Source organism: Zosterops lateralis (assembly GCF_965231275.1).
Source record: "Zosterops lateralis genome assembly, contig: HAP1_HAP1_SCAFFOLD_49, whole genome shotgun sequence".
Classification (NCBI taxonomy): Eukaryota; Metazoa; Chordata; class Aves; order Passeriformes; family Zosteropidae; genus Zosterops; species Zosterops lateralis.
Genome location: NW_028154614.1, coordinates 713,975 through 738,318, shown reverse-complemented (window position 1 = coordinate 738,318; position 24,344 = coordinate 713,975).

Below are 24,344 nucleotides of genomic sequence, written 5' to 3'. Positions count from 1 at the left end.
CCCCCACTGCCTGCCCAGGGCTCTGCTGCCTGGAGCTGTCCCTGCCTGCAGCTGCTTCCCTGTGCCCAGGGCTGGGCCCTGCCAGTGCTGCCAGAGCCCAGCCCAGCCCTGGGGGCTCAGCTCTGCCCTGCAGAGCCCTCCCAGCTCAGGCACTGCCCAGGGGCAGCTCTGGCTCTGCAGGCTCTGATGGCAACCTCAGAGCAACTCTAAGAAGGCTGGAAAAGTGATTGTGATGCTGCCTGCAAGGGGCCTTGTGCTGATTTCTGTCAGTGCCTAGTTTAGTAAGATTTGAGACAAAATTACTTGGTTCTTTTTTCTCAACCTGAACTGAGAGGTGAATATCTATGTGCAATTTCCCATCTAAGTAATACAGAGCAGTAGATTAAAAAGCAGGATTTTTCCATTTATGCAGCCCCTGCCTCATTTTGCTCCCTGGATAATCTACTTGGAAATGTTCTACAGTTAAATGTCATGTTGAGAGCACTCCTGAACAATTCAGTATCCTCACCACACAAGGAGAACACTTCCAAGCCTTACCAGCTGTCTCCTTCCACCCACATCTTGTCCCCCAGTGCTGGGAGCAGCTCCCAGGGCTGGCTGAGAGCTGTCCCTGGCAGGCAGCAGAGTCCCTGCCCCAGCACAGCGCCCTGGGCTGCAGGACCCTGCTCTGCAGGACAGCCCTGGGAACCCCTGGCTGCTCTACACAGGAGAGAAGCAGAGAATGTACTCACAGAGTCTGTAGGCATTGGCATGTTCCAGCTTTAGGAGAGGACTGCAGGAGCTGCAGCTGCATTGTCCTGCAGCCAGAGGTTCCTGTGCCAAGGGCTGGGAATGATTCTCCCCCAGGCACTTGTCAGCCCCTTCCCAGCCCTGAGTGATTGAAGCTCTCTGTGCCTGTGTGCTGTGCCCGGGGTGGCTGCAGGCAGTGCCCCAGCCCTGCTGGGCTGGGAGAAGAGCTGCTCATCAAGAGAAATCTGTATTTGAAGCTTTTCTTGGTTGCCAGGAGCTGCCTCTGTGCCAGGAGCCCTGCCCAGCTCAGCAGCACAGACACAGCACAAGGACTTTAATGACCCTCTTGGGGCTTGTGCTGAGGCCCTGAACATCAGAGGGAGATGATGAAACCTCTCAAGAACTCCAAGTCAGAATCCAACTCCAAAGTTTCTGGAAGTTTTAATGGGTCCCACTGAGGGACAGGAGAGAGAAAGTGTCCCCAGGCCCCAGGCAGAGCAGAGAACTGCAGGCAGTGGTGACAGGTTTTTCAAAGGACTTTGGGTTTTGCTTTTGCCTTGGAATCTCTGTGAGGTTTGTGCAATCCCATTATCTGCTGTAATTAGTCCCTTGAGAGGCTTTGTCAGTAATGACACTTAGTGGGGCTCATTAATGCTTCAAGATACTTTAGTTATTTTAAGGTACTTGGAGTTTCCCTTTTAAAACTGACTCTAGGAGAGGTTTGTGCAATCATGGCCCCAATTATCTACTTTAACAAGTCCCTTGGGATTCTGAGTCAGTAACAACACTCAGTGGGGCTCATTAGCACTTCACAGTACTCAAAGTTTATTAAGGAACTACTTTTTGACACTGAGTCTGAGTGCTGTGTGTGATAATTGGCCTCCAATTATCTGCTTTAATGAGTCCCTTGGGAGTTTTGTATTGACATTCAGTGGGGCTCATTCATGCTTTGAGATACTCAAGGTGTTTAAGGTACTTTGGATTTTCCTTCCCACACTGAGTCTCTGAGAAGTTTTTGTGCAATCCTGGCTTCTAATTCTCTACTGCAAGGACTCCACGAGGAGCCTGTGTTGGGGATGGACCTCAGTGGGACCCAATAATTCCTCAAGAACTTTTGAGTTTTTCTTCTGACTTTGACTCCTGGAAAGGTTTGTGCAATCTCCTCTCAGGCCCTGAGGTTCCAGGGCTCAGCACCAAATGCACCACGGGGCTCATTAGGATCAAGCAAGTCCTGACAAACCATGGCTGTGCCTTGATTTCCCTCTGGTCTGGTGCAGTTCATTAGGAAGTTTTCCTACTGCAGTTATGGAGAAAAGTTTCCAAGAGCTTCTAAGAAATACACATTTCTATTTGAAAGGATGTATTTTATTACTATTCTCTTTAGAGAAGAGGTGATTGCAGCCTTCAGTATTGATATTGATCCAGGGACTCCCCTAAGCAGGTCTGGCCAGCTGAGAGACGCTGTGCCTTGAACTCTGGCCCAGTGTGGACAACCTTGCTCCACATTCCCCAACCCCATCCTGGCTGTCCTCACTCACCTGGGACCTGCTTTGCTTGCAGAACTGCCTGCATTCACGCAGAGAGGGATTTCCTTCCTTTTTTAGAAATCTAAAACTCCTAAGTTTCAGACACAATCCTCAAGTGTGTGCCAAGGCCAAGGTGCCACCAAGGAGGTTCCCCTTCCCCAAGGCAGAACCATGCAAGGAATGATTTAGACACACAGGAAGTTCTGCAAGAAACACAAATCCAGAGTTGGCTGAAGGCAGAATTAGACCAACTCCTGAAGGCCAGACAAGCTTTGAACTCCTTGCAGCTCCAAGCTGCAGGTGGGTTGTTGGGAGGTGTGTGAGTGAGCCCAGAGTGAGGGCAAGGGAAATGCAGAGAGGCCTGGAAGTGCTTGTGTGCAGACAGGCAGTGGGGAAGGGCAGTGCTGGTCAATGCCCCATCCCTGGAAACATTCCAGTCCAGCTGGGAAAGGGCTCTGAACAACCTGATCTGCTGAAAGATGTCCCTGCTCATGGCAGGGGTTTGGATGAGATGAGCACTGCAGAGCTCTTCCCATCCAAACCATTCCAGGACTGCACGGGGACAAAGGGGCTGCTCACTGCCCTCCCTCCACTCCCCTGACTCCTCCTTGTCTCTGCTGGAGCCCACATCCAGCAGCCAAAGGCAGCCCCTGCTCTGGCCTTTCCCCCCTGGCCCAGGGGCTGCCAGAGCCAGGGGGGCACAGGTGACCTTTAGGCTCTGCAGGGCTCAGGCCCAGCGGCTGTGCCAGAGTCAGGGCTGAGGTGACACTCTGTGGGCTGGGGCAGAGGCCAGGCAGAAATGAGCCCTGAAGCAGCAGCTCTGCAGTGGTGGCCACCAGGCCCGGTTGCCAAGGGAGGCTTCTGGCCATGGCCTGGAAGCAGCTGCTGCTGCCAAGGTGCCTTTGGTGCCTCAGGCTCTCCCTGGCACAGCTGCCAGCACGGCACTCTGCACTTGTGCCCGAGCCGTTCCCTGTCTTGGGGCTGGCCTGGGGCTTTTCCTGCAGCAGGATCTGCCCTGGGCTTGGCACAGGAAAGGCAGTTCCTGCTGGAGCAGGAGGCTCTGCCTGCAATGGGCTCAAACAACTCCAGCAAGGCCCTGTTTTCTTAAAAATTGCTTACTGGAGTAAAATTTCCTTATAATTGTTAGACCTCCTATACTGTGTAGTAAATTACTCTTTTTTTATTGACTCTGTGGTGTAAATGAATCTTTCTATCAAATCCAGATCTGAATCAGTCATAGCTGTATTTATAGAAATATATATAGTATTCCATCGTTTATCCTGTAGGACAAATTGCATTTTGGTTCAATTCCACCTGTCCAATCTTTCACACATAAACTTTTGACAAAGTCTGGGACTAGGATTGGATCCAGCAGCTCCCAGTCTCCTCTCTTAGGTGGAATTTTAAAAGTCTAGACATCCTGGAGGGGTTTGAGGATCCATGGTGGCTGTTGGGTGTCATTTCTCCACCTCAGGACTCAGCAGGAGTTTCTCCAATGCAGAAATGAAGCTTTTGCCTGAAGCTCCCACTGTGCCCAGGACAGGAAGCCCTGGGAGTGTCTGGGACATCCCGGCTCTTTGGCAGCCTGGGCACTCCTGGGGTGTCACCGTGGAGCCCCCGTGAGTGCCTGTGGCAGATGGGTGCCTTTGCAGCCCAAGGTGCCCTGGGATGTGCCCATGGCATGGCTGGGACTGCCTCTGCCCACAGGGCTCTTGAGCATCCCAGCTCAGGCCTGGGGCCAGAGTCCCTTGCCATGGCAACCATTTGCAGTCCCATTGCCAGGGCCAGGGGATGCCAGAAGGGATCCCAGAATGGGCTGAGTTGGGAGGGAGCCATTAGGATCCTGGAGTGCAACTGCTGGCCCTGCACAGGACAGCCCAACAATCCCAGCCTGGGCCTGGCAGCGCTGTCCAAAGGCTGCTGGAGCTCAGAGAGCCCTGGAGCTGTGAGCCTTCCCTGGGAGCCTGTTCAGTGCCCCAGCAGCCTCTGGGGGAAAAACCTTTTCCTGAGATCCAACCCAAAGCTGCCCCGAGTCAGCTCCAGCCCTTCCCTGCAGTCCTGTCCCTGGGCCCCAGAGGGAAGAGGTTCCCACAGCCCCCAGCCAGGGACCCGCTCCCAAGGCTGTTGCCAGGGCAGCCAGGGCTGGCACCAGCTGTGATGCTCGGTTTCCCTGGGCCAGGCTTTAGGAATGGGATTGCCCAATTTCCTGCTCCCGCTAAAACCGTGCTGCCCCTTGCTGCCCTCCAGCCTCCCATTGAAAGTACAAAAGGCAAAGAGCCCAGGCTGGGATAAGAGGAATTTACTGGGAACTGAAACAGGATAAGCAAAAAACTGGAACAGAAACAACAGTTATAACAGAAGGGATAAGACAAACTATATAGAGGGAAAACTACAATAAGATCAGCTGGCTCTTCCTGGCCACAAATTTCCTCCTTACCAGAAAGGACACCCTTGTCCTTGAGAGAGAGAGAGAGTTCTTTTCCTGCCCCTGGAAATGACATGAGATGGGATCAATTACAATGACAGGACCATGGCCAGACCCTCATGTTCTTCAATCCCACTTCACATCATTGCAAGGGACAGGAAAAGGGACAGGTGTCCTCCCAGCATGGATCACAGGGAATGTGGGTCGCCAGAGCTCTGATGGGTCCTCTGATGGGAGATGAGGTTGGAGACTCACATGAAGCTCTTCCCACAGTCGGGGCACTCTCAAAGCTTCCCTTTCTGGTGCTTCTGTTGGTGTTGGGTCAAGTGAGAGCTCCTGGTGAAGCTCTTCCCACACTGGGGACACTCGTGGGGCCTCTCCCCCGTGTGGATGCGCCGGTGGGTGACGAGGTGGGAGTTTTGCTTGAAGCCCTTCCTGCAGTCGGGGCAGCGGAAGGGCCTCTCCTCTCTGTGAATCCGCTGGTGCTTGAGGAGATTGGAGCTGGTCTTAAACCCCTTCCCACACTCGGAACACTCATAGGGCCTCTCCCCAGTGTGGCTCATTTGGTGGATGATCAGTTTGGACCTCCGGTTGAAGCCCTTCCCACATTCCCCACACTTGTATGGCCTTTCCTCAGCGTGGGTGTTCTGGTGGCGGATCAAGGTGGATCTGTCGCTGAAGCTCTTCCCACATTGCTCACACCTGTAGGGCCGTTCCCTGGAGTGGATCCTCTGGTGGCTGATCAGGTTGGATCTCTAGGTGAAGCTCATCCCACATTCCCCACACTCGTGGGGCCTCTCCCCAGTGTGGATGCGCCGGTGCCTGATGAGGTGGGAGTTTTGCTTGAAGCCCTTCCTGCAGTCGGGGCAGCGGAAGGGCCTCTCATCAGTGTGAATGCGCTGGTGTGAGAGGAGAGTGGAGCTGGTCTGAAACCTCTTCCCACACTGGGGACACTCATAGGGCCTCTCCCCAGTGTGGATCCTCTGGTGGGTGATCAGGTGGTGTCTCCGGTTGAAGCTCTTCCCACACCATAAGCACTTGTGGGGCTTCTCCCCATCATGAAGCTGCTCATGGACCAGCTCAGAGCCCTGGATGAAGCTCTGTCCACCTTCTCGGCTCAGGGTGGATCTTTCCTCCTCAGAGCCCCCTGGGATGGGTTTGGAGCCCCTTCTCCTGTGGGATCTCTGGGGCTTTTCGTCCCCGTTGGATTCCTGTGCTGTGCAGGCACTAAAAACTTCATCTTCCACGAGGTTCTGCCGTGGAGATTTTTCCTCCCTGGTCTCCACCCTCAGCTTCTTGTCTGGGGGAGGAAGGACAAGGAGAGGACGGGATTTGCCTCTGTGCCAGAGGGAAGGGGAAGGAGATCCCCCCAGTCCATCCCCAGCAGGACAGTGTTGGCAGTGGGGTTGTCCTGCAGCCGGGGGCCGTGCTGGGCTGGGAGATGGAGCAGGAGAGAGGGGGAAAGGGGCACTGACTTCCTCCTCACCTGCCTGGCTGTCCCGGGGCATCTTCCTCTTCATTGCAGCCTAAACTAAAAAACTAAAAGTTAAACTAAAAATTCGGTAGTGAAGGAAACCCAAAACAACAGACAAAGTCAGAATACAACCTGACACCCAGTTAGTCAGGGTGTTTGTGGCTGCAGTCCTCCTGCAGTGACAGATGTCGTTTTCTTAAAATAATGATCTTTCAGAAGGGTGTAGTTTTCCTCTGATGGTCCAGTGGTGGTGCAGATGGGTCTGGTGCTCCTCTGGGAATCCAGTGGAAATAGGCTGCTTCTGGTGTGGTTTATATCCAGGTAGGAATGCTTGGCTCCTCCCTGTGGGTGGAGCATCTCACAACGGGATGATTTACTTTTATCAGTCATGCAGTGAACATCAATGGCCCATTAACAGAAGATAAGCCCCTGGAGAGAGGATGGGTTGTGGAAGAGATAAAGAACACTGCCCCACCTGGATTTAACAGATGGGAATGGAATACAAACTTTTGGTTCCATCTTGCACTGCAACCCAAGACTCTTGGTCGAATGCATATTCATGAAGACTATACACATTTAAATATTCCTTTGTGTCCCCATTTTCTGGGAATTCTTTAGCTTAGTTCGACCCCAACCTCATCTTCCTAAAGGATGTGCCATAATTCAGATGTGATTTTAAGTCTTTTGTGTTTTATTTCCTTTTGAGGCCACCTGGTCTGTGGTTTGGCAGTTATTGATGGCCACAGGCTCAGTGGTGGATTCCTCCTGGCTCTTTCTGTGTTATTTGCCTGGGTTTTTTTTCAATGTTATCTTATCATCCAGACATTTTAGCCAACGTTTTTCTTTCAATCAACATTAGCCATTTCACTATGGTCAGTCAGATACAGAAATACAGGCATTAGTCAATATTTCCCAACCATAGTCACTTCTGCAAAGATAATTAGCACATTTTAATTTTTTCATATTAATATAGTCTATTAAATAGTATATCTATGTTGTTGTTTATATTTGTAATTCTATATATATTGATGTTTATGATTATTGTCTTCATATTATTTATATATAGTTTTATAATATAGTCTATTTCAATATTTTGCAATACCATAAACTATAATACATTTATCACACTGAAATATGCAATCTCCACAGGGATTAGAGTATTAACTGCTAAAGGGCGACAAATTATACCATATCAAAAGCTGTTTAAAAGAGATTTCAAACTGCACTGTGTCAAAATCATTTGCAAAAGCCAAGATGTAAGTGTGAAAACCAAGAACTACACAGTTATTTCTAACAGGTCTCCTGGCCTAACAGAACACCAGGACTGTGCTAAATGAGCAGATTGAAGGAATTACAAGTCTGCATGCTAGGAGTACTGAGGACACATGAAAGGCTGTCTTCGTTTGAAAGACAGGGATCTGCTGGGGAGGGGCAGGGCCTCCCTAGAAATGGAGAATTCAAACCCCCTCCCTCCAAATTATTATCATTTAGAAAAGGAAAGGGGCTTTCAGGCAGAGGGATGAGGTTAAGAAGAACAGTTCTTTACTAGTATATATAACAAGGCAAACAAACAACAACAACTACAGCATTAATAGCAAACACAACCAGGAACCTTGGGAGGCATTGTTTCACAAAGTCCGGGGCAATCCAATCTCTTGGGACCCTGAGAGCACCAAGCTGGAAGAGTGGAAAAAATCCCGGGCTGGTGGATGGGATCAGAAGCTGTGCAGTGGCAGCTGGAATGGCAGGGATGTCCCAGCAGGGCAGGGCAGTGTGGGGTCACAGAGCAGCAAAAAGCCTCAAGGCAGCGCCGAAGAAACGGCGGCAGCGGGATGGGGCTGGGCCAGCAGGGCAGGGGGAGACGAGCTCAGAATTCCTGGGCACATAAGCAGGTCTTGGCAGATTTCACAGGACTGGACTCTTGTTTCTTTAACCTGAAAGTTACTAAATGACTTCACTTGCCTTTGCATCACTTTGAATGTGACTCATCTCTTGGCATTTCCATCCAGCTGTTTCTTGAGAAAAGAGGTGGCCTGAGCAGCAACTAGACTGGAAGTCTGGCAGCAGTGCAGTCTGTCAGCTCAGCCACAAGACCCAGGAGCAGTATGAAGAGGAAATTATTCTGTACTGAGGGCATTTTCTGCTCCAGTGTACAGGTTTGTACTCTGTGTCGAGTACTGTATTTTAAAATGCAAATGTAAACTTTGTGGTTTACATACAAGAGATGAAATCTTTAGCACCATAGATTTAAGATGGAGGCTTGGGGGCCGTAACTGAAGTGGCATAAATAGAAATCAAAGCAGTCCAGGCTGATTCTGAAGCTGAGCACAAGGAAAGCTCAGCACTGCAGCAGCTCCCCACAGAGGTGGTGCCCTCTCCATGGCTGGGGTTGCTCAGGGCCCTGCTGGATAAAGCCCTGAGCAGCCTGGTCTGATCCCTCAGCTGCCCCTGCCGTGCTCTGCAGGTTGGGCTGCGGCACCTCCTGAGGCCCCTCCTGCCCCAAGTTGTTCTGTGATTGTGTCCCAGAGCCCTGCAGCAGCCAGCCTGGCTCAGGGCACCAGCCTGCACTTCCTCACTTTGGAGTTCTGCAGTGGCTTTGACTTGTCTGATTGTCCTTGGGAGATATTCTTCTCTTTAATGCTTCATTGCCATGGCTTTCTGTGCATGCACTGAAGAGAAATGAACTCAGTTGCTGGGGAAATGAGCAGCTGCAAGTTGAGGGTGTGAATTTTAGATGGTTGATAACTGGGTCTTGCAGGGCCTTGGGGCTGGCCATGGATTTCCCAGCAAAGGCTGCAAAGACACTGGAACAGACTTGTCTCTGGATTTCTCAGTCCCTGTGCATTGGTTTTCAAAACCTGTGGATGGATTGCTGAAAGTCTCTAGGTGCTTGTTGAACTCCAGGAGTTTTACCAGAGCAGACTTTCTTGGTCAATTTTCCAACCTATACTCTGAATTTTGAATTTGAACCATTCAAGAGTGTAAAATTGAATTAAGTTTTTTTTTTTCTTCCCATGTCAGTAAGGTTTTTTACTTTTGAGAACGTTGCCAGTCTTCTGCAGGGGCATATGCTTGTCTCTGATGATTTTGCAGTTTTCTTCTTCGATACTGTTTTCATTACATGACTTTTATCAGTATTTTATAAATGCTTAATGTCTGAAAAGTGTAATTCAAACAAATTTATCACAGCCCATAATCAGCCTCAAAGATTTTCCAGATTATCTGAAAGGGAATATAGGTAATTTAAAGGTGTCAAATACCACAGTCACTTAGAGCTTGATCTCTCCAAGTACTCATCAGCATTTTTAAACAGTATCCTTTTCCATCTCCTTTCATGTAAGAAAGGTCTTATTCCTGCCATCACGCTGTCCCACAATTAAAACCCCACAGCTCTGTTTAGTACCTGTAGGTAGTTGAATTGCACTGTTTCCTTTGAAACCAGGTACGTGTTTGGGCTGCAGCCCTTGAAAGAATTCCTGATTGCAACATAATTTTGTGTGTCCCAGGAGGTTACTGCTGCTAGGAGGCTCTGTGCTGATCCTTTGGAAAAAAAAACCTTAAAGGATAAATCCAATGGAAAGCTCAGACAACAGAATCATTGAAAGTTATACAGATCTTAATTTTATCAGTTTTCCCTTCCTTTAATTAAAAAAATGTATTTTAAAATGAAAGTCTTTTTTTTTCAGCAAAAATTTATTTGGAAGTTTAGTGGGCCACTCATTCACCCCAAATCTGGTGACTCCATGATGACTCAGAAAATTTGCAGTCATTCCTTTTGAACTTTTTCTTATCTCTTATCTTTTTCTTATCAGTGGTAGTGCTGACAAAATTTAAAGGGCTATGCTTGAAACAGAAAAACCCTTTTTATAGATCATCAGAATAGTTTCATTGTGGGAAAGAGGTATTAGTTGGAAATAGATTCTCTTATGGAAAGGAAGATTTTCTATTTTGAGGTGGTGATGTGTTAAAAGAGATTGATGGAAAGATTTGACCCATTTATCTCCATCTGGTTTTAGGGGGAAGATGTGCAGGCTCTGAAGAGCAGCATTTGATGGCCTCAAGTTGGGGAACTCCAAACCCAAGGTGTCTGTTTGGGAAAAGGTTGATTTCTGTAGAGCAGGTACTAAAGTTGGGGCCAGAGCTGGGAAGTGTGGCTCCCAGCCCAGAGCCATCATCTCCATAAAACCACTGCTCCAAAGTCCTGGCATATTTTGGGATAGCCTGCAGCTCAACAGTGAAAACCAAAGTCTTGTATAAAGAACAGAGAGGGAAAAGGGTAAAAAATGTCAGAAGAAAGTAATTTGCATGTCTTGGGAGCAGAGAAATCATTTCAGTGAGCCATCTCTGACAGAGAGTTTTGGAAAACAAACACAGAATGTTAAATTCATTGCAGGGAAAAAGCCAACTCCATGCTCAGGCCATGATATTTATCAAAAGCAAGTCTGTGATTGCAGGAACTCTCCTGCCCAGAGGAATCCTGCAGGCTCAGCTGCTCTCCAGAAGGAGCCTGTGAGCTCCATCAGCCTTTTTGTCAAGCAGGGGCCAAGTCCCAAGTGTAGCAAGTGATTGAAAGATCCTGCCCAAGCCCTGCCCAGGTGACCCAAGGTGAAGGGGGGGGAGACCCCAGAGCCTTTTGGGGACACCTGGGACACACTTGGGACCCCCTGAAATCCCTTTGGGAGACCCCAGACTCTTTTGGAGACACTTGGGAACCTCAGGACCCATTTGGGGAGCCCCAAGACCCCCCTGGGATCCCCCCAAAACCCTCTTGGGACCCCCCCAAACTCCTCTAGGCCTCCCTTGGGACACCCCCAGACCCATGTGGGGAACCTCCTGAGGACCCCAGACCCTTTTGGGGACACTTGAGGATGCCCAAGACTTCCCTGGGATCCCCCCAGACCCATCTGGGACACCCCTGACACAACAAACCTATTGGGGGCACCTTGGACTCCCCCACACCCATTAGGGGAGCCCTTTGGGACCCCCCTCAAACTCCTCAGAGACATCCTGGGGACACCCCCAGACCCATTTGGGACACCCCTGACACACCAGACCCATTTGGCAACTCCCAAAAACTCTCCGGAACCCCTTGGGACCCCATCCCAGACCCATGTGGGGACACTTGGGACACACTTGGGAGCCCCCAGACCCATTTGGGGACCCCCAGAGACCCCAGATCCATTTGGAGATGCTCCAGGATCCCCCTGTGACACACCAGACCCATTTGGGAACCTTCAGAACCCCCAAAATCCCCCTGGCCCCCCCCCCAGGCCCATTTCTGCCCCTCCCCCTCCCTTTCTCCACCCTCCCAGACCCCCCTGGGTAACTTAGGGGATATTTGGGGGTTATTTTGGAGATATTTTAGAGTAAATTTGAGGCATATTTTGGAGTAATTTTGGCAATATTTTGGGTCAATTTTGAATTAATTTGTTCTAATTCTGAGATATATTTGCTGAGATTTTGGGGATAATTTGGGGTAATTTTGTGGATATTTTGGGGTAATTTGGAGACAGGTGAGAGAAAATTCCCCGAGAAGGTTCCCAAAAATTTCCCAAATATCTGCGGGGTTGGTGCCTAAAATTTCCCTGAAATATTCCAGAAAAAAAATCCAAAAAATGTGTGGGGAATGTTCCTATAATCCCCCAAGATGTTCCCAGAATATTGCGAAAAATGTGCAAGCATGTTTCTAAAATCTCCTGAAACACCCCCAAAAAATATTCCCAAATATATGCATAGTGTGTTTCTAAAATCCCTTGAAATATTATCCAAAAAATTCCCAGAAGTGTTCATGGAGTATATCTGAAATGTCCTCAAAATGTTCCCCAAGAATTCCCAATAATGTGAGTGGACTGCTTCTGAAATGTCTCTGAAATATTACCAAAATATTCCCAGAATCTTCTCAAATCATCTCCAAAATATCCCCAAAATATCCCTGAAATATCCCAAAAATGTTCCTGAAATATTTCTGGGATATTCCCAAAACATTCCTGAAATGTCCCAGAAATATGCCCACAACTTCATCAAAATATCCCCCAAACATTCCCAATTCCCCCCAAAAAATTCACAGAACGTTTCTAAAATGTCTCTGAAATGTTCCTAAAATAATTCAGGAATCTTCTCAAAATGTCCCCAAAATACCCCCAAGAACAAACATTCCCAAACTATTTCCAAATATCCCTACACTGTTACCAAAATATCGGAAAAATATCCCCCAAATATTTTTTAACTGTCATTGCTGAGCTGTAATGGCCCATTAACAGAAGAGATCCCCATGGAGGTAATGGGAGGGTGAACAGAGATAAGAATCAATGCCCCACCCGGTTTTAACAGCTGGCTTGTTATCAGAAAGGCACTTGCACCCTCCCTCCTGGAGATACAACAGATAAAGAAAAAAACACCTCCCCAGACAGGTTCCAAAAGATGGAATAGAATAAACTTTTTTTTTCTTAATAGCTACTTTTTTTTTTTGTTTGTTTGTTTCTTTTGGGTTTTTTGTGGGTTTTCCTGTTTTTTTTTTGTTGTTGTTGTTTGTTTGTGGTTTTTTTTTGTTGTTTTTGTTTTTGTTTTTGTTTTTGTTTGTGTTTTTTTGTTTTTTTGTTTTTTTTTTTTTTTTTTTTTTTTAATTTATTAATTTTTTTTTTATTATTTTTTTGGTTTTTTGGTTGTTTGTTAGAAATCCCAAGACACCCTTCATGGCTGACAGAAATTAGACTTTGTCTCCAGGCCCTGCCCACCATGTCCCTCATCTAAGCCCTGGCACTCCTATGGATCAGGAACAGTGTGGCCAGCAGGAGCAGGGCACAGATTCTTCCCCTGTGCTGGGCACTGCTTGAGGCAGCACCTCGAGTGCTGTGTCCAGTTCTGGGCCCCTCAATTTAGGAACAACATGGAGGGGCTGGAGCGTGTCCAGAGAAGGGAACAAGGCTGGGGAGGGCTCTGGAACACAAGTCCTGTGAGGAGCAGCTGAGGGAGCTGGGCTTGTTTCTCCTGGACAAGAGGAGGTTCAGGGGAGACAAGGCAGTGTCAGGGCACAGCTTGGACTTGATGATGTCCAAGGTCATTTCCAGCCTTGCTGATTGTGTGATTCTCTGAAAGCAGCCTTGCAGCAGTGTCAGGATGAGGCCTGGGCCTCGTCTTCACAAGGTGCAGCAGCCCAGGTCCCTCAGCTTCTCCTGACAGCCCCAAAGCCCATCCTGTCAGTCCTGCAGAGCCTCTGCAGCTCCTCCTCATGGCCCACAACAGGAGCCCCACAGCCAGACACAGCAGCCCAGATGTGCCCCCCTGGCCTGGGGTGCCTCTGGCAAGGGAGCAGCCCCAGGCACTGCAGGAGCCTGCAGACAATTCCTGAAGCCCTTGGAGGATGATCCTGCTCCCCAAGGGACGTTCCCATGGTGCCAACTCAGGAACTGCAATGGGGAGTGGGGCCAGAGAGGAAAGGGCAACCAGGGATGGGCTGTTTGCAGGGGAGGGAACAGGGGAAGGCCACAGGAAGAAATTTGTAGCAGAAAGAGTAAAGAAAGCCAAGGTGAAGCAAAGGAAATGCTCAGGGCAGTTTTAGGGTGGCTCCCAGGCAGCCCTGGCTCTGAGCAACAATGTCTGCAGTGGCACAGGAAACTCAGAGCTGATGGGAACAAACTCTCTGTGTGACTTGAGAGGCCACGCCAAAGCTGAGTGGTTTCCCTGCTGTGGCCCAGCCCTTCCTGGCCCCAGGGGCTGATGGCATTTGTGCTCCCTCAGGTTCATCTCCCCACACCAACAGCATGGGGGTGCTGAGGCCTGCTCTGGGCAGTGCAAACAGGGGCTCCTGAGGCAGTGCTGCCGTGTCTGTGTCTGCAAGGATGCGGCCCCTGTGTGAGCTGGGGGAGAGGCCAGGGCTGCCCAGGGGGGATGTTGTTGGCAGGTGCATGAGGACGCTCTGGGACGCTGCCCTGGGGTGTCCAGCGCAGTGGGGATGGATCAGGCCCTGCTCTGCTGCTCCTTCCCGTCTCCCCCAGGGCCCTTGCAGAGCCCCAGCCCTGCTGTTTGCCCCCAGCCTGCCCAGGGCCAGCCTGGGGCTGCTCCCGGGGCTTTTCTGTGCTGAGCATTGGCCTGGGCGTGTTCTGGAGAGAGCCTGGGCAAGGAGCCTGGAGCCCCCAGGCCCTGCCCTGAGGCGTCAGCGCTGCCCCAGCAGTGCCCATGGCCTGTCCCTGCTGCAGCCCCGGCACTGCCACCCCCAGCCCTGTGCCCGGCCCCGAGAGCCCTCAGGCCCTACAGCAACACCAGGGCCAGGAGGGCAGCGGGGCAGGGCCACGGCAGCAGCACTGGCAGCACCAAGGGCTGCTGCTCCTGGGCACAGCTGCTGTGCCAGCCCTGATCTGCCCCCAGCTCTGCACACAGACATTGCTGCTGCAGCTGCAGAGAGGGGAACAAAAGGGGCATCTCTGCAGAAAACTGGAAAAAAACGCACAACCAAACCAACAAAAAGTATCAAAATTGAGTTTTATTACAAGTGATTTGCAGAAACTGGCTATCCGTTTAATGTTTCTGAAACCATCCAGTCATCAGTTTCGACACTGCAGCCTTGAGCTCCTGGTTCCTCAGGCTGTAGATGAGGGGGTTCAGGGCTGGAGACCCCACTGAGTACAGAACTGACAGTGCCAGATCCAGGGTTGGGGAGGAGATTGAGGGGATTGAGCTCTGCTGCCCAGGAGGGTCCCGTAGTGCAGGGGTTTGCAGATGGACACGTAGCGGTTGTAGCACATGATGGTCAGCAGGAAATACTCTGCTCCAATGAAGAACATAAAGAAAAAGAGCTGAGCAGCACATCCTGCATAGGAGATGGTCCTGGTGTCCTAGAGGGAATTGTGCATGGCTTTGGGGACAGTGGTGCAGATGGAGCCCAGGTCACTGAGGGCCAGGTGGAGCAGGAAGAAGAACATGGGGCTGTGCAGGTGGTGGCCGCAGGCTGCAGCGCTGATGACGAGGCCGTTGGCCAGGAGGGCAGCCAGGGAGATGCCCAGGAAGAGGCAGAAGTGCAGGAGCTGCAGCTGCCTCGTGTCTGCCAATGCCAGCAGGAGGAAGTGGCTAATGGAGCTGCTGTTGGACATTTGTGGTGTCTTGGCATGGGGATCTGTAAAAAAATTAATCATAGGACAGTTTGGTTTGGAGAGGACTTTGAATATCCCAGCACAGCTTGGTGGCATTTTCCCCCCACTGCCTGCCCAGGGCTCTGCTGCCTGGAGTTGTCCCTGCCTGCAGCTGCTTCCCTGTGCCCAGGGCTGGGCCCTGCCAGTGCTGCCAGAGCCCAGCCCAGCCCTGGGGGCTCAGCTCTGCCCTGCAGAGCCCTCCCAGCTCAGGCACTGCCCAGGGGCAGCTCTGGCTCTGCAGGCTCTGATGGCAACCTCAGAGCAACCCTGAGGAGGCTGGAAAAGTGACACTGATGCCTGCAAGGGGCCCTGTGCTGATTTCTGTCACTGCCTGGTTTAGTAAGGTCTGAGTTTGTTGGTTGTTTTTTTTTCCTTTTTTCTTTTTTTTTTTTTTTTTTTCTTTTTTCTTTTTTTTGGTCCCTGATCTGAAAGATGAATATCTGTGTGCAATTTCCCATCCAGGCAACACAGAGTAATAGATTAATAAAGAAGGATTTTTCTTTTATGTAGCCATGGCCTCGCTGTGCTTCCTGGATAATCTACTTGGAAATGTTCTGGAGTTAAATGTCATGCTGGGCGCACACCTGAACAATGCAGTATCCTCACCACACAAGGAGAACACTTCCAAGCCTTACCAGCTGTCTCCTTCCACCCACATCTTGTCCCCCAGTGCTGGGAGCAGCTCCCAGGGCTGGCTGAGAGCTGTCCCTGGCAGGCAGCAGAGTCCCTGCCCCAGCACAGCGCCCTGGGCTGCAGGACCCTGCTCTGCAGGACAGCCCTGGGCACCCCTGGCTGCTCTACACAGGAGAGAAGCAGAGAATGTACTCACAGAGGCTGTAGGCATTGGCATGTTCCAGCTTTAGGAGAGGACTGCAGGAGCTGCAGCTGCATTGTCCTGCAGCCAGAGGTTCCTGTGCCAAGGGCTGGGAGTGATTCTCCCCCAGGCACTTGTCAGCCCCTTCCCAGCCCTGAGTGATTGAAGCTCTCTGTGCCTGTGTGCTGTGCCCGGGGTGGCTGCAGGCAGTGCCCCAGCCCTGCTGGGCTGAGAGAAGAGCTGCTCATCAAGAGAAATGTGGTTTTGAGCTTTTCTTGGCTGCCAGGAGCTGCCTCTGTGCCAGGAGCCCAGCCCAGCTCAGCAGCACAGACACAGCACAAGGACTTTAAATGACCCTCTTGGGGCTTGGTGATGAGGCCCTAACATCAGGGGGAGATGATGAAACCTCTCCAGAACTCCAAGTCAGAATCCAACTCCAAAGTTTCTGGAAGTTTTAATGGGTCCCACTGAGGCACATGACAAAGAAAGTGTCCCCAGGCCCCAGGCAGAGCAGAGAACTGCAGGCAGTGATAACAGGTTTTTCAAAGGACTTTGGGTTTTGCTTTTGCCTTGGAATCTCTGAGAGCTTTTGCCATCCAATTATCTGCTGTAATTAGTCCCTTGAGAGGCTTTGTCAGTAATGACACTCAGTGGGGCTCGTTAATGCTTCAAGATACTTCAGTTATTTTAGGGTACTTGGAGTTTCCCTTTTAAAACTGACTCTAGGAGAGGTTTGTGCAATCAGGGTCCCAATTATCTACTTTAACAAGTCCCTTGGGATTCTGAGTCAGTAACAACACTCAGTGGGGCTCATTAGCACTTCAGGGTACTCAAAGTTTATTAAGGAACTACTTTTTGACACTGAGTCTGAGTGCTGTGTGTGATAATTGGCCTCCAATTATCTGCTTTAATGAGTCCCTTGGGAGCTTTGCATTGACACTCAGTGGGGCTCATTAATACTTTGAGATACTCTAAGTGTTTAAGTTACTTCGGATTTTCCTTCCAAAACTGAGTCTCTGAGAAGTTTTTGTGCAATCCTGGCTTCCAAATCTCTCCTCCAAGGACTCCAGGAGGAGCCTGTATTGGGGATGGACCTCAGTGAGACCCATTAATGCTTCCAGACAATTTGGGCATTTCTTCTTACTTTGACTCCTGGAAAGGTTTGTGCAATCTCCTCCCAGGCCCTGAGGTTCCAGGGCTCAACTCCAAATGCACCACGGGGCTCATTAGGATCAAACAAGTGCTGACAAACCATGGCTGTGCCTTGATTTCCCTCTGGTCTGCTGCAGTTCATTAGGAAGGTTTCCTACTGCAGTTATGGAGAAAAGTTTCCAAGAGCTTCTAAGAAATACACATTTCTATTTGAAAGGAGGTATTTTATTACTGTTCTCTTTAGAGAAGAGGTGACTGAAACATTCAATAACTCATATTGACCCAGGGACTCTCCCGAGGAAGTCTGGCCTGCTCAGAGAAGCTGTGCCTTGAGCTGTGACCAAGTGTGGACAACCTTGCTCCACATTCCCCAACCCCATCCTGGCTGTCCTCACTCACCTGGGACCTGCTTTGCTTGCAGAACTGGCTGCACTCAGGCAGAGAGGGATTTCCTTCCTTTTTTAGAAATCTAAAACTCCTAAGTTTCAGACACACTTCTCAAGTGTGTGCCAAGGCCAAGGTGCCACCAAGGAGGTTCCCCTTCCCCAAGGCAGAACCATGCAAGGAATGTTTTAGACACACAGGAAGTTCTGCAATAAACACAAATCCAGAGTTGGCTGAAGGTAGAATTAGACCAACTGCTGAAGGACAGACAAGCTTTGAACTCCTTGCAGCTCCAAGCTGCAGGTGGGTTGTTGGGAGGTGTGTGAGTGAGCCCAGAGTGAGGGCAAGGGCAATGCAGAGAGGCCTGGAAGTGCTTGTGTGCAGACAGGCAGTGGGGAAGGGCAGTGCAAGGCTGGCCTGGGCCAGGAGTGAGCGTGGATCATCATGCCAAGCTGGCCTGGGCCATGGCAAGGGGCTGTGGCCACGGGCACTGCCCTGAGCCCACTGCCTGGGCCCCTTGCTCAGGGCTGGTGTCAGTGCCCAGAGGCAGAGGGGATCCCTTGCTGGGGGCTGTGCCATGGCCACCTGCCCTGTGCCGCACTGGCTGCTCAGGCGCCGCGGGACCAGCAGCAAACGCCACTGCCAGGGCCAAAGGCAGCTCAGGCAGACAGAAAGGGTCAGGGCTGGCCACTGTTTCCATGGCAGCCCTCCCTGGGACACCACACCTGGGTCACCTGGCCTGGCCATTGCCATGGAAACCCCTTGTGGGGACCGATGCCACAGAGGCTGGCACTGGGACACTGCTGGGGCCGGGTGCTGAGCACAGGCTGAGCACACAGAGATGGGTTTTGGGGGATTAGAGAAACATTCCCCACACATTTTTTGGAATTTTTTTGGTATATTTTGGGGACATTATAGGCACCCCCCTGCAGATTTTTGGGAATTTTTTCGGAACATTCCCAGGGAATTTTCTCTCAGCTGTCTCCAAATTACCCCAAAATATCCACAAAATTACACAAAAATTACCACAAAGTATCTTTAAAATGTGTACTCTCAAAAAGCCAAAATTACCCAAAATTTATCACAAAACATCTCCCAAAATTACACCAGAATAAGTGCAAAATATCTCCAAAATATCCCACAATTACCCCAAAACATCCCCCAAATTACCCCAGATTATCCCCAAAATATCAGCAAAATTGCCTCAGAATTAGACCAAAATTAGCTCAAAATAGTCCCAAAATATGGCCAAAATTACCCCCAAATATTCCTCAAATTTGCCCCAAACTATCTCCAAAATAACGCCCAAATATCCCCTAAGTTACCCAGGGGTGTCTGGGAGGGGGGTGAAAGGGAGGAGGAAGGGCAGAAATGGGCCTGGGGTGGCCCAGGAGGATTTTGGGGGGATCTGAAGGTTCCCAAATGGGTCTGGGGGTGTCCCAGGGGGGTCCTGGAGCATCCCCAAATGGGTCTGGAGGCGCTGGGGATCCCCAAATGGGTCTGGGGGTGTCCCAAGGGGGTCTCTGAGCAGTTTGGGGGGGTCAAAAAAGGGCTCCCGAAATGGGTGTGGGAGAGTCTTAGGTGCCTCCAATGGGTCTGAGGTGTCAGGGATGTCCCAAATGGGTCTGGGGGGATCCCAGGAGAACCCTGGGGGTCCCAAAGTGTCCCTATAAAGGTCTTGGGCCCCCAGGAGGTTCCTTAATTAGTCTAGGGGTGTCCCAAGGGGGGCCTAGAAAAGTTTGGGGGGGTCCCAAGAGGGTTTTGGGGGGATCCCAGGGGGGTCTTGGGGCTCCCCAAATGGGTCCTGAGGTTCCCAAGTGTCTCCAAAAGAGTCTGGGGTCTCCCAAAGCGATTTCAGGGGGTCCCAGGTGTGTCCCAGGTGTCCCCAAAAGGCTCTGGGGTCTCCCCCCGCCCCTTCACCTTGGGTCACCTGGGCAGGGCTTGGGCAGGATCTTTCAATCACTTGCTGCACTTGGGACTTGGCCCCTGCTTGACAAAAAGGCTGATGGAGCTCACAGGCTCCTTCTGGAGAGCAGCTGGCCCTGCAGGATTCCTCTGTGCAGGAGAGTTCCTGCAGTCACAAACTTGCTTTTGATAAATATCATGGCCTGAGCATGGAGTTGGCTTTTTCCCTGCAATGAATTTAACATTCTGTGTTTGTTTTCCAAAACTCTCTGTCAGAGATGGCTCACTGAAATGATTTCTCTGCTCCCAAGACATGCAAATTACTTTCTTTTGACATTTTTTTTCCATTTCCCTCTTTGTTCTTTATACAAGACTTTGGTTTTCACTGTTGAGCTGCAGGCTATCCCAAAATATGCCAGGACTTTGGAGCAGTGGTTTTATGGAGATGATGGCTCTGGGCTGGGAGCCACACTTCCCAGCTCTGGCCCCAACTTTAGTACCTGCTCTACAGAAATCAACCTTTTCCCAAACAGACACCTTGGGTTTGGAGTTCCCCAACTTGAGGCCATCAAATGCTGCTCTTCAGAGCCTGCACATCTTCCCCCTCAAATCAGATGGAGATAAATGGGTGAAATCTTTCCATGAATCTCTTTCAACACATCACCTCAAAATAGAAAATCTTCCTTTCCCTAAGAGAATCTATTACCAATTAAGACCTCTTTCCCAAATTGAAAATAATCTGATGATCTATAAAAAGGGGTTTTTTGTCCAAAGCAGAGCCCTTTAAATTTTGTCAGCACTACCACTGATAAGAAAAAGATAAGAGATAAGAGATAAGAGATAAGAGATAAGAAAAAGTTCAAGAGGAATGACTGTAAATTTTCTGAATCATCATGGATTCAAATGAACTGGAACAAGATTTGGCGTGAATGAATGGCCCACTAAACTTCCAAATAATTTTTTGCTGAAAAACAGACTTTCACTTTAAAATACAATTATTTTTTAAAAAAATTAAAGGAAGGGAAAACTGACAAAATTAAGATCTGTATGACTATCAATTACTCTTTTTTCTGAGCTTTCCATTGCATTTATCCTTTAACATTTTCTCCAAAGGATCAGGACAGAGCCTCCCAGCAGCAGTAACCTCCTGTGACACACAAAATTATGTTGCAATCAGGAATTCTTTCAAGGGCTGCAGCCCAAACACGTACCTGGTTTCAAAGGAAACAGTGCAATTCAACTACCTACAGGTACTAAACAGAGCTGTGGGGTTTTGATTGTGGGACACCATGATGGCAGGAATAAGACCTTTCTTACATGAAAGGAGATGGAAAAGAATACTGTTTAAAAAATGCTGATGAGGACTTTGAGAGATCAAGCTCTAAGTGACTGTGGTGTTTGAGACCTTGATCAGAGCTATACCCCCTTCATATAATCTGGGAAATCTTTGAGGCTGATTATGGGTTGTGATATATTCATCTGAAATACACTGTTCAGATGTTTAATACTGATAAAATACTGATAAAAGTCATGTAATGAAAACAGTATTGAAGAAGAAAACTGCAAAATCATCAGAGACAAGCATATACCCCTGCAGAAGACTGACAAAGTTCTCAAAGGTAAAAAACTTTACTAACCTGGGTAGAAATAAAACCCAACTTATTTCAGTTTTATGCTCTTGAATGGTTCAAATTCAAAATTCAGAGTATAGGTTGGAAAATCAACCAAAAAAATCTGCTCTGGTAAAATTCCTGGAGTTCAACAAGCACCTAGAGACTTTCAGCAATCCACCACAGGTTTTGAAAACCAATCCACAGGGACTGAGAAATCCAGAGACAAGTCTGTTCCAGTGTCTTTGCAGCCTTTGCTGGGAAATCCATGGCCAGTCCCAAGGCCCTGCAAGACCCAGTTATCAACCGTCTAAAATTCACACCCTCAACTTGCAGCTGCTCATTTCCCCAGAAACTGAGTTCATTTCTCTTCAGTGCATGCACAGATAGTCATGGCAATGAAGCATTAAAGAGAAGAATATCTCCCAAGGACAATCAGGCAAGTCAAAGCCACTGCAGAACTCCAAAGTGAGGAAGTGCAGGCTGGTGCCCTGAGCCAGGCTGGCTGCTTGTTGGGGGTTAGGTTTCCTCCTTTTTACTTTAAAGAATTTTTTCCCCATAAATTACCAAGGAGACTAAGAGTTGGATACTTAAAGAGTACTTGACCAAAAACAAAGAGATGGCCAAAAGCTCAGTTGGGGAGGTTTCATCTTATCTGTTGTAACTCCAGAAGGGAGGGGGTAACTGCATTCCCTGATAACAAGCCAGCTGTTGAAAACCGGGTGGGGTATTATCTCTTATCTCTGCTCAGTCTTTCACTACCCCCATACGAATATCTTCTGTTAATGCACCATTAAAGCTCAGCAATGGCATGACACATTTCATCACCCTATTGTGAGATGCTCTACCACAGAGCAGAAGGCAAACCATTTCTGCCGAGATAAAAAAGATCCACAGGTGTCATCAGGCACTCCGGTGTTCCCATGGGACTCCCAAAGGAAGTCTGGACCCACCTAAGGACCCCTGGCTCCACAGGACCATCTCTGCTTCCAACAGGACACCTCTGCCAGTCCAGGAGGGCTGACTTTGGACTGTTTCCTACGCCCTGACTAACAGGGTGTCAGGTTGTATTTCTGATTCTATCACAATTTAGGTTGTTTTGGGTTTTTTTGTTTTTGTTTTTGTTTTTGTTCATGTCTTTGTTTTCTGAGATTCCTTGTTTGTTTGTTTGTTTGTTTGCATGTTTGGTTTTTTTTATACTACAACATTTGTATTTTTAATATCCCTAGTAAAGAACTGCTATACCTATCCCCCAAATCTTTGCCTAACACCCCTTTAATTGCAAATTTACAATTATTTGAAAAAGGGGAGAGGGGGCTTACATTCCAAGGGAGACTCCAATCTTCCTTGGCAGATCCCTGTCTATTCCAACCAAAACAGAGCCCAAGTTCCCTGAAGTAGGAGTTGGAGCAGGAGAGTATTGGAGGTTCCGTTTGATCCCTTTTTATTTACAGATTTTTTTCTCCATAAATTGCTAGGAGACTAAGTACTGAGTGATTCTGGGTGCTTGACCAAAATATAGAGGTGGCCAAAAGTCAGGAGGGGGAGATAACGTGAGTTTTGGGGCAGGAAAAAGGACAGGGCTGGGGGCAGCTTCTCTCTCTTGCTCTCGGTGTCGGGGAGAGGACAGGCAGGCTGCTGCTTGCTGTGGGAGGAGTTTGCTGCCACCACCAAAGTGCAGTCCTGTGAAATCTGCCAACCCCTGCTCATGTGCCCAGGAATTCTGAGCTCGTCTCCCCCTGCCCTGCTGGCCCAGCCCCATCCCGCTGCCGCCGTTTCTTCGGCGCTGCCTTCAGGCTTTTTGCTGCTCTGTGACCCCACACTGCCCTGCCCTGCTGGGACATCCCTGCCATTCCAGCTGCCACTGCACAGCTTCTGATCCCATCCACCAGCCCGGGATTTTTTCCACTCTTCCAGCTTGGTGCTCTCAGGGTCCCAAGAGATTGGACTGCCCCGGGCTTGGTGAAACAATGCCTCCCAAGGTTCCTGGTTGTGTTTGCTATTAATGCTGTAGTTGTTGTTGTTTGTTTGCCTTGTTATATATACTAGTAAAGAACTGTTCTTCATTACCTCATCCCTCTGCCTGAAAGCCCCTTTCCTTTTCTAAAGTATAATCATTTGGAGGGAGGGGGTTAGAATCCTGCATTTCTAGGGAGGCCCTGCCCCTCCCCAGCAGATCCCTGTCTTTCAAACGAAGACAGCCTTTCATGTGTCCTCAGTACTCCTAGCATGCAGACTTGTAATTCCTTCAATCTGCTCATTTAGCACAGTCCTGGTGTTCTGTTAGGCCAGGAGACCTGTTAGAAATAACTGTGTAGTTCTTGGCTTTCACACTTATATCTTGGCTTTTGCAAATTATTTTGACACAGTGCAGTTTGAAATCTCTTTTAAACTGCTTTTGATATAGTCTAATTTGTCACCCTTTAGCAGTTAATACCCTAATCCCTGTGGAGATTGCATATTTCAGTGTGATAAAAGTATTATAGTTTATGGTATTGCAAAATATTGAAATAAAGTATATTATAAAACTATAAATATATAGTATAAAGACAATATTCATAAACATAAATATAAATACAAATATAAACAACAACATAGATATACTATTTAATAGACTATATTAATATTAAAAAATTAAAATGTGCTAATTATCTTTGCAGAAGTGACTATGGTTGGGAAATAATGACTGATGCCTGTGTTTTGTAACTGACTGACCATAGTGAAATGGCTAATGTTGATTGAAAGAAAAACGTTGGCTAAAATGTCTGGATGATAAGATAACATTGAAAAAAATCCCAGGCAAATAACACAGAAAGAGCCAGGAGGAATCCACCACCAACCCCTCCTTGGCCATCAATAACTGCCAAATCACAGACCAGGTGGCCTCGAGAGGAAATAAAACACAAAAGTCTCAAAATCACATCTGAATTATGGCACATCCTTTAGGCAGATGAGGTCAGGGGTCGAACTAAGCTAAAGAATTGCCAGAAAATGTGCACACAAAGGAATGTTTAAATGTGTATAGTCTTCATGAATATGCATTTGACCAAAAGTCTTGGGTTGCAGTGCAAGATGGAACCAAAAGTTTGTATTCCATTGCCACCTGTTAAAACCAGGTGGGGCAGTGTTCTTTATCTCTTCCATGGCCCATCCCTCATAACTCCAGGGATTATTTTCTGTTAACGGCCCAGCTGTTAAAA